A 16,785-nucleotide genomic window follows, 5' to 3' on the forward strand; every position below is an offset into this window, starting at 1 on the left:
CGCCAGGATAATTCCTTAGCTACTTTAACTACATAGAGTGAAAAGTCAGGAGTCAGTGCCCTGGTATCAGAACTGCATCTTAATTTACTGCAGATAAGCTGCGCTCTAAGAAGGAAACAAATTGAATCTTCAGTTACTCAGAATTAAACGTTTAAATACCAGCCTGTAAAGCCACTTACTTCACTTATTGGCATAATGATCACCAATAACACCTTCCTTGTTTTCCTTCTCTTTCTCTCTATGTTACTCATAATAACTACTTGAGGAATTCAAGCTGACCGCAGTGTAGCTAAGGATCGACCACTTACATCCTTACTTTCAATCATCAGGCATCAGGTATGTTAATATTCAACAGATGATTTCAATATTTTCCTACTTCCCCAATAAAATTCTCTCAAATGATCTTTCTTTTGTGGGAAAAAGAAAACCAAATATAACAAATGAACAAGTAACCACTGTAAGTTATTTCGAGGCAACTGTACGCAACAACAACCCTAGAAATCAAATGACTGCGAGCATTCAACATTCAAATTGCTTAATCCCGTTCCTTCCACAGCCAACATATTTTGGATGTTCATGATCAATGACACATGAAATAAAACTGAATCATCAGTCATCATCTTCCCAAACAGGCAGGTATACAGGAGTGTATCTACCAGAAAACAGCATAATCCACAGATTATGATAAGGCTTGAATAAGATTAGAGAGTGCCCTCTGAACATTAGTAATACTCTCTCCTTCTCTCCTAACCTTAAGCAAAAAGTCTCACATATTACCTAGATGAGACAGTTAAACATCGAGAACTATTCAGAGTTTAATGTAACATGTCAATCCTTTACAGTTATTAAGGCCGTTTCTTGGAACATGAAGAACTTCCATCATCCAAATAGCTTTCCAGCTGTTCATGACTGACCAAAACCAACAACCAATAAAACCCATCAACATAACTTCCTCTGTACATTTTTTTCAGCTGCCATATCGGCTTGATGTTATGCTCTATTCAAAAGCAGGGTTTTGTTTTTTTTTTTTTCTTTTAAAGAAAATCAAACCAAGTCATTTAAAAAACATCTCTCTTATTCCTTTTCACATTGTATTAAGCGTGATCAAGCATCAAAAGCAGGCAATGAACAAGCAAGATAACAAAATACAGTGAAGATTAACCTCAGGAACATTTGGCATTTAAGAACAACACTGAACTGCACCTCAGCCTTATCCATGAGCATTTTTAATGCTTTTACCAACATTTTTAGTATTGGTGAGCAGTGCATTTTTTGAAATATAAGCAAATCAAGATAAGCCTTGTCCCTCTGCCAAAAGGCACGTTACCGTCGCAGCCTATCTATTGCAGAGATGATATTTGTAACATTTTATAAGTATCGCTAATAGCACAGTGCATAGGAAATACAAAAGCATAAACAAAAATAAACAAATGAAGAATGTTTCAACACATTCTACTTATATTCATGTTCATTACAATAACGTTGTACAAAGAGTGCGGGTGTTAAAATGATGTAGGATGTTTAAAAATGATTTGCTTAATGAAAACAGTAGGTAAAATACATTTTTAGAAAGGTTTTTCTTCCGGAACAGAGCAGATCATAATGACAGAAAAGGATTATTGATACTGCAAGCTATTCTAAGTATAAAAATAAATGATTAGTAGGAATTGCCTACATCAATTAACAATTGTGTTATTATTACTGAAACAACAGTAAATAACTATTATTCTGATTAAGAACGGGTTAAACAAGTTTTAGCATCAACCACCGTGTGAACCATCCAAAAATATTAAAAAAAAAAAAAAAAATACATTGTCACCTCAAAAATATTCAAGTAGCTAATATCATATATATCAATAATGAAAGGCATAGGCCCCAGGAAAGCAAAAAGCTCAAGCGTTTTCAAGCAGGACTACAATGTATTTTTGAAAAATGCTTTTATCAATATGGAGCAGCACGGATCACAAGCCATCCAAAAAAGACACAGCCATTCTCTTCCTTACTTCTACCAGAGAACAGTTCTAATTTTGAGAAGAAAAAGTGCAAAAAATATATAGTGTTTGTCTAGTCTGTGCAGCTAGCCCAGCGTCCTTAATGCCAATGTACACCCTGGCAATATGGCTGTACATATGCTATGCCAGGGAACTTCTGGCAATGAAAAACTTCAAATACTAAGAGTGATGTCACATTTTCAGGCGCTACGCAAATCTCAGCACAAAAAGCCATCTTTAAGCAGAAGTCCTACGGTTCCAATAAGGAAAACATAAAGACGTGTAAGAAAATGATAAAAAATTAATCCACATTCATAGATTAACAAGCTGATTTGTCAACAGAAACAGCGAACTAGAGGTAGAATAGGAAGGAATACAACAGGTTGTGCCTTAAAGACTGTTACAGAGGGCTTTCTGAAACTCAGGAGAAACATCAATAAGCATTACATTAATTTTATGCATCACATGGAAAGTGCCAGCAACACTCAGAGTTTGGTAAACTCAAAGCTTCTGAGTCAGGTCTGAATCAAAAAGGAAATCAGGTTCATTGAAGCATTGCTGATGTCCCTACTATTTAATGCCAAAAACAGTAAAGAAGTTTTATGAAAAAGTAAAATCCCTCCCTGAAACACTGAGCTCAAGACAGCTTCAGCTGGGCATGTCAGGGATAGACAAACAGTTTGTGTGGCAGCTGTCTCAAAAATGTCTCGCTCCAATTTATAGGAGGGAGATGAGGTTCTTTAATATCTGTATACCCGGTGTGAGATTAAGAAACAACGGTTCATATGTTGTTGCACCCAGTTTATTACTAAGACCTAATCAGGGAGACGGGGAAGGGAAGGAGTGCGATAGAAAAGATGGAAAAGAAGCAGGAGTTGCGTAAAGCGGGGAGAGTCACCAGCAGGATCCAGCAGCGGTCTCGTTGCACGGCGTTTGAAGGTCCCGGGCAGAACGCAGCAGAAGACGAGGAGCAGCAGCGTGGCCGGCCTCGAGCAGCAGGCAGGTAGACGAGGAAGTCGAGGAGCCAATTCTTGAAGCAGCAACAGCGGTCAGGCAGCAGGCTCAGAAGAGTTCGACAGTATGCAGGAATCACCTCAATCTTCAGGAATCCTTCTATCTTCAGGAATTCCTCTCTCTGTTCTTCTTCATGAGGAATCTGTTGTCAGAAATCCCTATTCTGCTTCATGAGGAATCTGTTGTCAGAAACCTGTTCTTCGTGAGCAATCTGTTGTCAGAAACCTTCCGTTCTTCATGAGGAATCTGTTGTCAGAAACCTATCCTCATGGTTTTCAGTTCCTCTTTTATCCTCCTTGTTCTCCTGCCTACGTGACAAGGATGGGCCTCGAGCAAGAGTCATTGAGCACCCTCTGAGATGGCCCATCATCCTGAGATAGGTCCACACAGAGGAGCACTTCACAGCTATTTAGCTGCAGTTCATCTCGCTCTCGTCACCCCCGGCCTTGTCCATCTGCGTTCCCCCAGACAAAGGATTTCACAATCCTTGCTCGGGACTTGTCTGGACTTGAACAAGTCCATCTGTGTCCCCAGCAAGCTTTGAGACACAGAAGTTAACAAAATAGTCTCTTACAGCAGCAACATGGCGCTCCCTTTACTTGTGATATTTACTTGTCAATATCCTAACAAGGATGAGGGGAAAAAATTCCACTAATGAGAGCTGCACATAAAATTGGAACGGACATTACCAAGAATTTCCTTGCTTTCCACAGAATCTATCAAAACTGCATGTGTAATACAACAAGGGAATAAAAGATTTTGAAATAAAGAAACAACAGCTGTACTGAAAGTGACTGATTGATGGAGGAAGATGAGATTTGTGTAGAAAGCTACTGAAGACTTCAGCAAGGATTAAACTCAGGAGATGAAATCACTGAACAGAGAGCAACATAGATACCAGCTGAGGAAAGGTGCTTCAGAAGAAGTATGTAAATTCAGCAAGCTTAACTATAAAAGGGAGATGCGTGGGATGTTGGAGGTGTAGCCAAAGGAAAATACTGTTTCCAGAGAGAAACACTGGCTTCTTCAAGTATGAAATGTGCAACAAAGTAGACAGGAAAAGAGGAGAGCCAAAGAGCACAAAATTAAGGCGAGGATTGAGGAGCAGGGGCATGAGAGAAAACAAAAGAAAGAGTGATAGAATAAAAGAGAACGCAGAAGAAACTTCAGTATCTGCAACTACCAAGAATGACAAGGAAGTTCTGAGAGGGAGGAAACTCTTACCAGACTTGTATGTATGTTATTGGCACCCACAATCAAAGCTTCAGCATCAAGAATAGAGAAAAGTGATATACAGAAGTCTGCTATGGCATTAGTAATTGCTATAAAAAGGACTGCCAGCAAGTAAAATGAACAGCAATTCCTCAAAAACGAACAGTATAGTTCTGTGTTCAAGAAATCCTTTTAGGCGCAACTCTGCCCTGAGGAGAGAAGTGCTGTATTTTCCCTATAGAGACAACTGGAATAATTCCTCTACCAGTGCTGTCTAACAGATGCTCTGCTCTTGCTCTACACCTTGAGGACTTTTATGATCTTCCTACTGCTCACATGTACTTATAAAAAACATCCACTGACCATAACCAGAGTCCTTTCTCAATGGAAAAGATTGAATGTGAGATACTGAAAGATCTCTCACAAAGATTTTGCTTTGTTGTTTAACTGAAAACACAGAATGAGAGGCAAAGAACAAGAAGAAAGATGACTCGGGCAAAACAGATATTTCAAGTGCCAAAAGCAGAGATTTTTCTTTTCCATTTGCTAAGCCATTATCAGGTCTGAAGTTGCTAGAAACGTCTTGAAAAGTTAGTCTTGAGGTAGCAGCTGAAGGAAGTTAGGGTAGTTTCTTGGTGACTACGTATCTTCAGTGGAGCTACTTCCTAAACAAAAAGCAATACTGTCGGAAAAAAAACTCACATGAAGACAAGGTGGAAGGATGTTGTGCTTTTTTGCTTAATGAACTGCATAAAGTCTCAGGCTGTCGAGCAATATCACTAGTAATGTCTTGCAAAATTCAACAAAGTCCAAGCACCATTACAGTATTCTCGCATTGACTCCAATTTAGAACGTTCAAGTTGCTTAAATTGTATCAGCAAATACTTGTGCCTATTTTCATCTTCATGAGAATTAGATGTTGTCAACAGTTTACGGGCTGATTTGGCCAGGTTCCATGACTAGCAAGGTAGAGGGACTCGCACCCCAGAAAAGGAGAAGGGAAAAAGGGTACAGGGACTGGCACCCCAAAAATTAACAGCCGCAACGATCTCAGGAGAAACAAACTGATTTACTAAATAAGATATCAGAAGGTAAGATAACACACTACACATAATACAATATAATACATTATAATTAGAATTGGAGCTATTAAGTTAAATATGAAGGAGAATGTCCAAAGACTGAAAGCCTTACTCTAATGCTGATGCGAGACACGCAGTCAGGTTGAGCAGAAAGGGAGGAGAGTCTGATGATCAAAAAGGGACATCGGGTAACCCACCAAGGCCTTTATCTGTTCCCCCTGAATGGAAATGATAACGGAAGAGCAAACAGTCCTCTGGAGAATGCAGTAGTTCTTCTCTTCAGGGACAGGTACCCAAACCTGGAGCATTAACTCTTTAACTCCCATTGCACTACATGATGTTATAATGTGGAAGACTGATAATACAAGTCATAAAACCATAACAGAGGAATAGTGCGTGGAGATGCCAATCAAATTTTAAATGTATATTTTGTCAGAAATTCACATTTCAAAACAAAACCATTATAAAATTAACTGTTTTTTGCCTCTCCAGTGCCCTAATGTAATCAGCCCTACTGCAGACAGGATCATAAAAACTGCAAGACAACATTTGTTATCAAAGGGAAGCAAAGTAATGTACCAATGACTTAGAACAAGTCCCAGGTGCGCTGGACTTGCTCCATTCAGCATTGCCAGTAAACCATTCTTTTTAGCTGTTTTCATCAGTGCCTGTCCTCAGAAATAAATAAAGATTACTAGTAGCTTGTACCATATATTACTGTTCCTCCAGACAAAAATAGTTTAAGTAATTTTAACCAAGACAAAACTTCCAAAAAACCCTAATTATGACTTCAAGTGCTTTTTAGCTTATATCTTTTATACACACAAATACATATTTATGTATATACGTATATAAAATATGCAGACAATGTTGGGCAGAAAACTTAATCTAATCACTGAACATTTATTGAAAGAACTCTCACATAAAGAAGAAAGCAGAGGGAAAGTAACTCCAGCTGAAAAGATGAAAAACTATTTTTAGAGATTTTGTTCCACAAAAATTTCCTCAAACGTCAAGGAAATTTCTTTTGTGATGACTTTGAAGTTTTCTCCCTGCAAAACATGAAATAATTCATAAAGGAACCCCACTGACAATCAATACGTAGTAAGTAGCTCACATCGTACCTAAAGGCTGGATTTCCCACAGGCCCACCTTGGGACCTGACCTATCCTGACAGCGTTATTAAGAACCCTGTAAATGAGTCAAAATGGGCCCTCACTGTTACTGTCAGGCCTCTTGCTACAAATTTGCCTAACCTCAAGGCCAGTGTTGATATGCAGCCATACAGCCTCAGACTGCTGTGCAACACGAAACAATAAAAGCTGGTATGCAGATTTAACTGGATGTCCTCCGCCTTCAGTCAATAGAAAGAATTTGATGTAAAATTCTGGTACAAAGCTTAAGATGTCGATTACATACTTATCTTTTTCTAAGTCAAATTCTTCAAAAAATAAATCAAGAATGAACTTATTTCTAAATTGTTAAGAAATCCTAATATCAGTGAAGTTTATCACAGGCCGTGTCACAGTACAGAAAACTAAGGAGGAAGAGACAAGCATAGTGTGCTTTGACACATTTAAATGCAAAACGTGTCTTCTGAGATATTACATAGACTGCAAATACCATTAGATTGAGATGTACTGGAGAATCATGCTTTCAAGATTAAGAAGATCTAAGGCAAACAAAGAGCTCCACAGTATGGCATAGTTCAGTCGTGTTAAAAAGATAGAAGGATTACCAGGATGAATTAGCTCAGCAATTAGACTGTAAAAGAAAATACCCAAGCACTTCACATATTTACTGAACCCTAGGTTCAAACAAAGAAGCAGTACTGGTAACACGGATACCTCCAAGCCCTGGATTCCATCATCTACGGGCTCTCAGTCACCAGGGAACAGAGTGTACTCGCAAACTCGTAAATACTGGCAAAACACGAGGTGATTTCAGAATTATTTGAAAATCATCTCCTTAAGGGTAGATTCCTTTGGTACTGAAAGTGTTCTATGTGCCATTCTCTGAAACTCTAAGTAGCAGGAATCAAACTCAACCTTAGTGACAATACAATGCACGGCAGGAGAAGAGGAAAAAAATGACAAAAGTCTAATGAAGCAAGACCACTATCTCAAAAATTTCCACACAAAATGTCAATCAGTACATAGCAAGCAAGTTACTTCGGTCACATCTTCAAAAAAGGCATCAAGTTTCATTGAGAAAATACATCAGTTAAAAACACTGCCCCGAAGTCCGCAAAATTAAAGCGCTCCTATAAGGAAGACAAAAGGGTCAAAACCAATGCTGGACACAGCCTTTAATGAAGTACATTTAACTGACACATCATCCCTCCAATAGGCGTGCCCAACCTGCGGCCCGCAGGTCAAATGTGGCCTGGTATAGCTCACGAGTTCCACCCCTTTCTCCACACCACCATGGCAGCAGCTCTGCCCTGCTGAACAGCCCAGACCCTCAGCAACAACCAAACATCAGTGTGCTGTTACCACTGTCTGGACTGAAACCAGGGCACAGGGAGCAGAAGTGCTAACTCAAATTATGACAAATAATTTTACAGATTTTGATACTTCGGCTAAACACAGTCCTGTGAACAGCAAGAAGTATGCAGCCATGCTTTCCATTATGATGATGGAAAAATAGGTTTCAAGATTGTTGAACTTTTTTTTTTTTTTAAATATGCAACTCCATTTTCAGTCAACACTAAAACATCCTTTGTGAATTTTCAAATGAAAGGTAAAGAGATGCAATTAAACATTTGGTCGTGTCTCTTAATCAGACTTAAGACCTCTTTTGCCAGAGAAAAGTAGCTCTCAGTTCACATTCACACCTTGTTTGTGTCACTGCTTTTTGGCAATATGTACATTTTCAAGCTACTATTTTGAAGGATAAAGTACAAAAAGAATTAAATTTCATCAAAAATCTCTAGTGAAAACCTTGAAAACTCTCTAAGAATTGCAATCACAGCCATCAAACCAGGATGATGCATTAGCTTCACAAAAACATCACATATCCCACTAAACTCACAGTTTTATTCCTTTTTTTTTTGTTTTGTTTTCAAGAAAAAACACTAAAAATTAAAATAATTTTTCTTACTTCATACACATTAACCATAATACATACTTCCTGAGTGCTGCTTCAAAAGCGATGACTCCTATTTTATATGTTAGCCCACAACATTGGAGGCATGTGGTGGTATGGCAGCAGGTGTGCAAAGGAGCAGCCTGATCAGTTGCTGTTGACTCCCCTACTTAAAGAGGATTGTATGTTTTAAAAAAATGCATTTCAAACCTAGTTTATTAATGTCACTATTTAGCCGATTAAGAAGTCCATGTTGTAAGGCAGCTCTTCTTTCTGTCCCTTCCCACTCCTTCCCACTTCATGCCCTCCGCATTAGTTACGTATAAAGGTAAATTGTTCATCTCTTTTTTTTTTTTTTTTTTTCCCAACTTCAAATACCTCAGTGATTTTCTAAGAGTCCCGCAAATTCTATAAAGGTATGGCTGAGTTAATCTGGGTTTTTATTAACATAATCCCATATAACTTTTGTTTCAGAACTAACTACAATTACTACATGATACTGTACTAACATCTATCAACATTTTGCAAAATACTATTAAGAGCAGCTGTGCAAGTTTTTATCCAAGTCCAAATCACATCTGGTTATGTACTGACTATCTACTTCTTTATTAACGGTATTTTGTGTGCAAGTTCAAGCCAGTTACCAAAATCATAAACACACAATTTAAATATAACCATGAATACTCATTTTCAAAGCAATTGCTGCCAGTATTTCTGACATTACGTCGTAGAGAGCTTTGGATAGTGAAGCCAAATTTGGCTCCTTTCCAATATCAACGCACACTAAAGAAATGGCATGGAAATGTGATCTATAATCTACATATCTGTGAGACTAAAAGAAATTTTATATCACATCAACGCATACCAGAAGTAATCAGAATATATCAAACTGCCAAAGCTCTAAAACTAAGGTTGCAATTATCTTCTATAGTGAGGACCTGATCTTTGTTTTTTTTTTTTAATTTACAAAGTAATTCTAATTGAAAGAATATACTATTTGTACATAGTTTTGTAGGTTAGAACATAGCATATTCTAAGGTACGTCTCAGAAGTGTTTATCAAACACTGTGTCAGAGTAGTAAACCAATTCTTCACGCATATGAAAATCTGCCTCATTTGTAGTCTTTGAAAAGAACCCTAAGGGAATAGCTGTATACACACCCAGGAGCTGATTATTTTATCAGTCACAGGAGCAAAAAGTGCTTTATCACAAAGACACCAATTAATACAAAACCAAAAAGCCCTTCACTTTTATGTCTCATGTTGAAAGAAACTCAGTTACAAAATAATTAATAGGAAATGTAAGCTTCTGTAACACGCATTGTGAATATATGCTCCCTGATGCTTTGTTAAGAGAAAAGAGCTCCATTAATATCATAAAGGAAAAGTGCATTTTGTTTGTTGTTGTGTTTTTTGTTTGTTTTTGCTGCTAAATACTGTGTACCTATTATTATCCTTTCATGAGTCATACACATCTGCACATTTTTTCATGAAACATACAACCTATTGAGTAAATGATATTGCAAGTCAAATCCTGCTGGTCTCAAATGAGCAAAAAGTTAATAAAGAAGAGATTTTAACACTCCTACGGATCTGGATAATATTTTGCTATTTTGTCTGTAACACTATTTTTTTTTAATCCCCAAACAGGCAGGGTTCTCAAAAACAAACAAAAAACAATAGAAATTTTTAAGTTGCTGGAAAACAATAGCAAAAACCACTGTGGCTTGTAATTTATTTATTGCCATCTAGATTTTTTTAAACAGCTGCTGAATTTGCTCTTCCTATCCCTTTTCTGAAGTGTGATCAGTTCAGAAGATAATGTCAGCAAGTAAACATTTGCTAACTGAAATTTAGATGCATATCACCACATCTTAGGCAAACCACACACTGTTAAGTTTGTCAGGAGAAAGTTATGTCATCCTGCCTGATTTGCAGGACAAGCATTCCTCATGCATGTAAAAAAGTGGTAACGTGAACAGTTCTAGTTAAAGTTACAGAAAAGTACTTCACCTTTCCGATTGGAGATCAGTGTTTACATAGGTCTCTACCTCATCAGCATAAACTTACAGTGGCAGTAATCAGCTTACGAAAACACACAGCTTTAAGTTCACATTTCTATTTACAATTGTGTGTGGATTCAAAAAAAAAAAAAAAAAAAAAAAATCTCAAAATCCCATTGAGCTGGAATCCAAGTGTCACAGCCATGCTCCGAAGAGCTTAGAGCCTGAATTAAATCAGATTCTCCTAATTCACACACTGCGAATTACAATATTAGTAAACAGGATGCAGAATTGTTAGGCACTTATGGAAAAGTGAACGGTGTTCATCCCAATTCTCATTGCAATTTTTAGCAACTCACAGGTTTTCACTTAAGGAGTACCTCTGTGACAGGAACGAAACTGACTGTGACTTTCCCACGTAGAAAAAATGATTTCTCTTCTTCTAAGCCGAACTAAATCAGTAGATGGTCACTGATTTCCTCATGTTTCCGTGTACTTCTTTATTCCCCCAAGTACTACTCTTGGATCTATACTATGAAAGAATTAAAGCAGGGACCCAGGATCACCACTAAGACAGATCAGAGAGTGAATTCGACAGGCATCAACAGCTTTCCCTCTTCAAGCCCCTAGAAAACCACCAGTTTCAAACCTTTCTTTCCCCCTCTAGTACAGACCTTAGATATTCTTATTTTATAGACAGCACCCCTAGAAATAATCTGTCAGAATACTGTTCATATCTGAGTTCAAGGAAATCTGAATCAGCATGCCTTTTGCTGATTTACAAATGTGTATGCAAGGCTGCAAAACTTAAGTAAAAGCTAACAAAATCATTAAGTGAAAAGAAAACAGTAGTAAGAAAAATTAAAAAATGACCACCCGAAAGCCGCAGAAGGGGTTGCATTCTCACAGAGGATACAAATGACTTCCATTTTATACTTCAAATTCTTCCAGACAATACAGCACAACAGACTCATCAACATTGCCTCTGTAATATCTTCAGACTAATCACTGGGCTTAGCTTGCTTGCTAAGGATTTCCTTAGTTACTTCCTACACATCTACCTAGTCTCAAAACACACACATTTTTCTCTTCTGATCTTCTTCAAAAAGGAAGCAAAGATCTGTCATCGTGGCTCAGCACACTGTTAGATGTATTTTCTCTCCTAAGCTTTGTTCTACTCATTTTTTGTGAACTTTTACCACATCTTCAGCTCTGTGTTCCCTCATTTGCCCACCTGCAAAATGCAGAGGCCCACAGCACAAAGAAGAGGGGCAATTCTCTAATACTTCTAAGAGTGCTACCTATATCCAGAGGAAACGTAAACTCAAAACTCTTATTACTATTTGGAACTTTTTGCTATTACAAAAGAGCATATATGAAGGGTCATTTTGTAGATGCACAAAGGTTAAATGCAACACATGCGCTACCAGGATTTTATTTTTTATGCACACATTCAAATGAGATATTAGAACTGGGAACAAGGAGATCCAGATTCCATCACTGCCCCATCCAGTACTTTTTAAAGCCTTTGGCAAGTTACTTCTAGTTGGTAGAATTTATCCTCCTGAGACGTGGAATTATAAAAAGACTTGAGATAGTGCCAGGCCCAGTTAAAAATTTTCTTATATAACCTCTGGCATAAATCCATTCTAATCAGACAATTGAAAGAGAGAAACTTCATTCCCTGTCTTCGTAATGTCAAAATGTAAAGAGAGACAAAGCATGTTCTCCTTCACCAGAGAAGCAGAACAAACTTTTCTCAGAACTCTTCAGCAGTTTGCCTCTATTTCCTAGCTTTAATCATTTCAACCCATTATCCACAAAAACAGAAGTTTTCTAGTATTCATAACATAAACATTCTCTGATTTTCTATACACTAAAAAAATTCAAGGACTGTTTATGTACTTTCTACTTTCATCACCCACGCTGAAAAAATATAATGGAGGTCATTAACATGACACAATCTTATCTCCTCTATTCCAACTAATATCGGGATAGTAAGTGAATTGGAAAGCTATTATTAATCACCAGAGCTGAGCTTCCCCTCTGTTCCAGCATTCAGGTCTTAATCTACCTTATGTGCTTAAACACTGCTTAAATATGATAACCAATATTAAATATTTTGGCAATTTGTAGCTAATTCAAAATTTTACCATTTAACCCAACAGTTCACTTGATGCTACACACCACTCTCGCTAATACTCAGTCACTGGAGAATAAAATGTGCAAAATGGTTAAAAATAATCAAAACAACTTTCTGAACAAAAATTAAATAATTATTTACAGGAAAGTTTTTCCTAATGCTTACCGGAGGCTGCACAGAAGCAAAAATACTCTATGAGGATTGGATTACTTTTAAGGAGGATTAAAAATACTATTTCTATGAAGCGTGAAGTGAAATTTTGCCCCTTGCAAAAAAGAATCTCATATTTAAACACTGCGCTGAAAACAAAATATTAATAATGTTTTATTTTTCTGGCACCAACATGCCAAATTCTTGACAATGCTGGGGAGAATGCAGATGCTAATCATAGCATTTATTTTTCCACAGTTCTATCAGCGACTTCCCAACGACCAAGTTTTCCCAACTCTAGGCAATAACAAAGCTGGATTTCGTGAATATAAATACACATGTTGTTGATAAACAGCAAGGAAATATCAAGGTTTCAACTTCACACAAATGCCTCATACCTTCATTACCTCAGGTCATCAGATGATTAATACACTAAGTCAACGAAGTTGGAGAATATTGAAAAAAAAAAAAGCAATCAAGATGTTAGTCCTCAGTAATAAATACTTTGGTTTCTTAACAGTGTATTCTTACCCACTAGGACCGTACAGGACCAAACTAAAAGAATACAGTGAATTATTCTCCTAGCAAAGATGCACAACCCTAAAGTTGTCTCCACCCCTTCATTTTTGCCAGCACTCTTGATCTGGTCGCTCTGGTCTGAATTCGGTTCTATTGAGGTGTATTACACAGGGCTCTTAAGAAACTCACTGAAACACTTGAATTAGTCTTCTTGTTTACCATTTTTTACCTAGCATTGCAGTTTATTTTTAGAAAAATATTACTTGTAAAGCTCAAAAATGTATGGTCATATATCCTTAGGTAAATCAAAATGAAATATGTTTTATATCTCTTATCAAAGGAAATATTAGCATCAACTACTTCCATTGTTGGTCACTGATACATAGAAAATTTTGTCATCATTTGATAGAAGAAAAAAATAAATCAAGAATGGGGTTCCCCATTACTTGGTTCCAAAGAAAGAACAGCTTTCAACTCCTTAAGATCATTAGTAAATTTGTAGTATTTTAATCACAGTGGAGTAGCATTTCAGAACAAATTAAACTATTTGTATTATTGTTCAATATTTATCTCCATAGTTCTTTCAATGAATGAGATACATATTTATACCATAGTATGCATTTAGAAGAATAAGATGCATAAAACATTGCACGGGAAATCATATTAATCTGTTATATTACACTAGAAAATTAATCAAATACCAACTGAACAGCATTTAAAAGAACAAAATACGGTTATGTCAAATTTACAATCTTGTTGCGACAGCACTATGTTTCTGAATTTCAGAATGAAATAAAATTCTCAACCGATGCAAAGCCATCTGTATAGTCAATGAATATAAAGATGTTATAATTGTGAAATAAATAAGAGAGCTTGGCAAAGTAGATTATAACAACAAAATGAGAATAGATAAAAAGCTTACTCAAGTCCTGGGCTTGCTGCAAAACTCCAGAGCAGGGATCTACAGAAGAGATCCTTTCCCGCTGGTAGTCAGCTCTTTAATGAGTCTAGGAGAGCTGCAGCCAGGCTTTGCCCCTTCCAGCAGCACAGGAGAATGGCCTTCACCTGTGCTCCAGTGGGCTGACTCCTTTCTCACCTCAGGTGATCAATCAGAGGTCCAGGCTGAGATTCAGCAGTTCCCATACACCATCACAGTACTTAGTTCTTCATTTTAGCAAAAGTTCTAAGTGTTTCAAGTTTCAGACCGAATTCTGCAGCCATCCATAGACTACCTATCAGCTTAAGAAAAATCTGAAGTCCAAAAATAGTTTTCTATATTAACTAGTAACTATCCTGGACTGGATGACTGGGTGAGAGGAATACGCTATTACTCTGCAACAGAGCTTTTATGCTAAATGAGTTTAGCTCAGACACAAAGCTAATCTAATTTAACTCCAGCAGAATAGTATTTCAGTGATTTGTCGGTAATATTTTACCATCAATAACTGTACTCAGACTCCATAAGAACAAAAAGTTGCTTTTGCTTCATAGGATTCAAACCTCAGTTTGAAGCATGATAAGATGAGAAACTACAGAAAATGAAAGGAAATAAAATGGTCCGTATAGTTCAGCCAATGCCTTAACCTTCAAAAAAAGAACTGGTGAAATTATCTAGGATGTTCCAACTGTGCATAAATATTCTAAGAAGGGACACCTGCAGATGTTTTCATCCTAAATATTTCAGTAACTTGATCTATTTATTTTATTTTAATAGTTTTACAACCGCCATTCTGTTTTAACTAAGGTGTCACAGAAGGTTGGTTTATCATCAAAACTCGACGACCAAATTTATCCTTGGATCTGTTTCAGGGCAAATTGTTTATTCTACCTCATTCAACAGAAATATTCCACCGAGTCATTTTAAATAATAATAAAAAAAAAGGTTTGTTAGAAAGGGGGTGGTAAGCACAGAACACCCTGCTGAGTTCAGGGTACATCCAATTACATACACTTTATGTTAGCAGAGGCCTGTGCAAGTGTCTGAATACAAACATTTTCATATAAATGAAGGTGCACAATCAGAAACCTCAGTTTCGTAAAATTAATATTTTCCTTTGATTAGTCACAACTGCACTGCTGGCATATATAATATGATTCTTTATTCAGATAAATTACCATTAATTTGAAAGCATAAGAGATTTGAAATCCATGAAGGAGGCTATAGGTCAAAATTAAATATGTATTGGCCTATTTCTGTTCTTTCCTTTATACTGAAATTACTTAAGCACATACAAATAATTTCAGGGAAAGAAGAAATGGAAATAATTAACATATAACAAAGCTCAAAGATATAAAGAAGCTGAGTCCATTTTAATTACCTTTTTGACTGTCATTAACTGGAGTGAAGACAGATATTTTAAGGCACTGAATGACACTAACACTTCAATTAAGAATGCACTGTATGAAAACGGCAAAGCAGTCAACACAGGTGCTGCTGCCAAATTTGCCTTCTCTGTATTATTATGTCATTAATAAACTTAAGTTCATGTAATCAGATCTGTTTCCATGTTCATCAGTTTTGACAAATATTAAAATTTTGCCTGAATGACTTGCTTAACACAAGTAAATTGACATTTTCTAGCTAGCACTTCAAGAATCTGGCTTAACGTTTTATAAGCTCTTTTGTGGGTTATAATACTGTAACTAGACAATTTAACACATTTATAAAAATACTAGAAAACTCTACATGGTAAACTAATCCATCTACATTATCTGGCCACTAATGCATTAGGTTTGCAACTTCCAGAAATAGTATTAAAATGAGAACACATGAGCAGAGCCTGGCTTCAAGAATGCATTTTCAACTCTTGCTGGTGTACTGTAGGCATAAACAAAATAAATCAAAGTCTACAGTGAGAATAAATTCATTTGTGGTAAAATCTGGGATCTTTGTTGACATATTAAAAATTTCTATGTCTTTGGTAGGAATCTTTTCCTAGAACTCAGAATCATATAATCACTCAGGTTAGAAAAGACCTTAAAGATCATCGAGTCCAACCACAACCTAACCATACTACCCTAAGTCTAACAACCCTCCTCTAAATCATGTCCCTGAGCACCACATCCAAATGGTTTTTAAATACATCCAGGGATGGTGACTCAACCACCTCCCTGGGGAGCCTCTTCCAGTGCTTAAGAACCCTTTCTGTAAAAAAGTGTTTCCTGACATCCAACCTGAACTTACTCTGGCACGACTAGAGGTCTTTTTCTCTTGTCCTGTCACCTGAACACCAGAACCTGTCTCCTGTCTCAGTATTTTTAAACCTGAAGCCTTTAATGCCAACAGATTTTACACGTGAGAATCCAAATTTTACATAGACCTGAATCCAAAGCATTCTAAAGACAGTCCTTGCATTACACTGGGGACATGCTGAACTGGGCATTTTAAACATAGCGCAACTAGTGGCTGAACTAATTCTGAAGTATTGTTAGTACTAGCAGAGTCTTATCAGGTTCCTTCTAGCAGTATCAATGCTTCCATAATCTAGCTCCCTCACCCAGCACAACTACTGCATAAGCATTTTGTAGCAAAACAAATCTTGCAAGACTTCAGCATTTGCAGGCTGTATTCTGCAAGACTCATA

The sequence above is a fragment of the Centrocercus urophasianus genome, unplaced genomic scaffold (assembly GCF_019232065.1).
Source record: "Centrocercus urophasianus isolate 14NV4802_14NV808 unplaced genomic scaffold, USGS_Curo_1.0 seq_32, whole genome shotgun sequence".
NCBI lineage: Eukaryota > Metazoa > Chordata > Aves > Galliformes > Phasianidae > Centrocercus > Centrocercus urophasianus.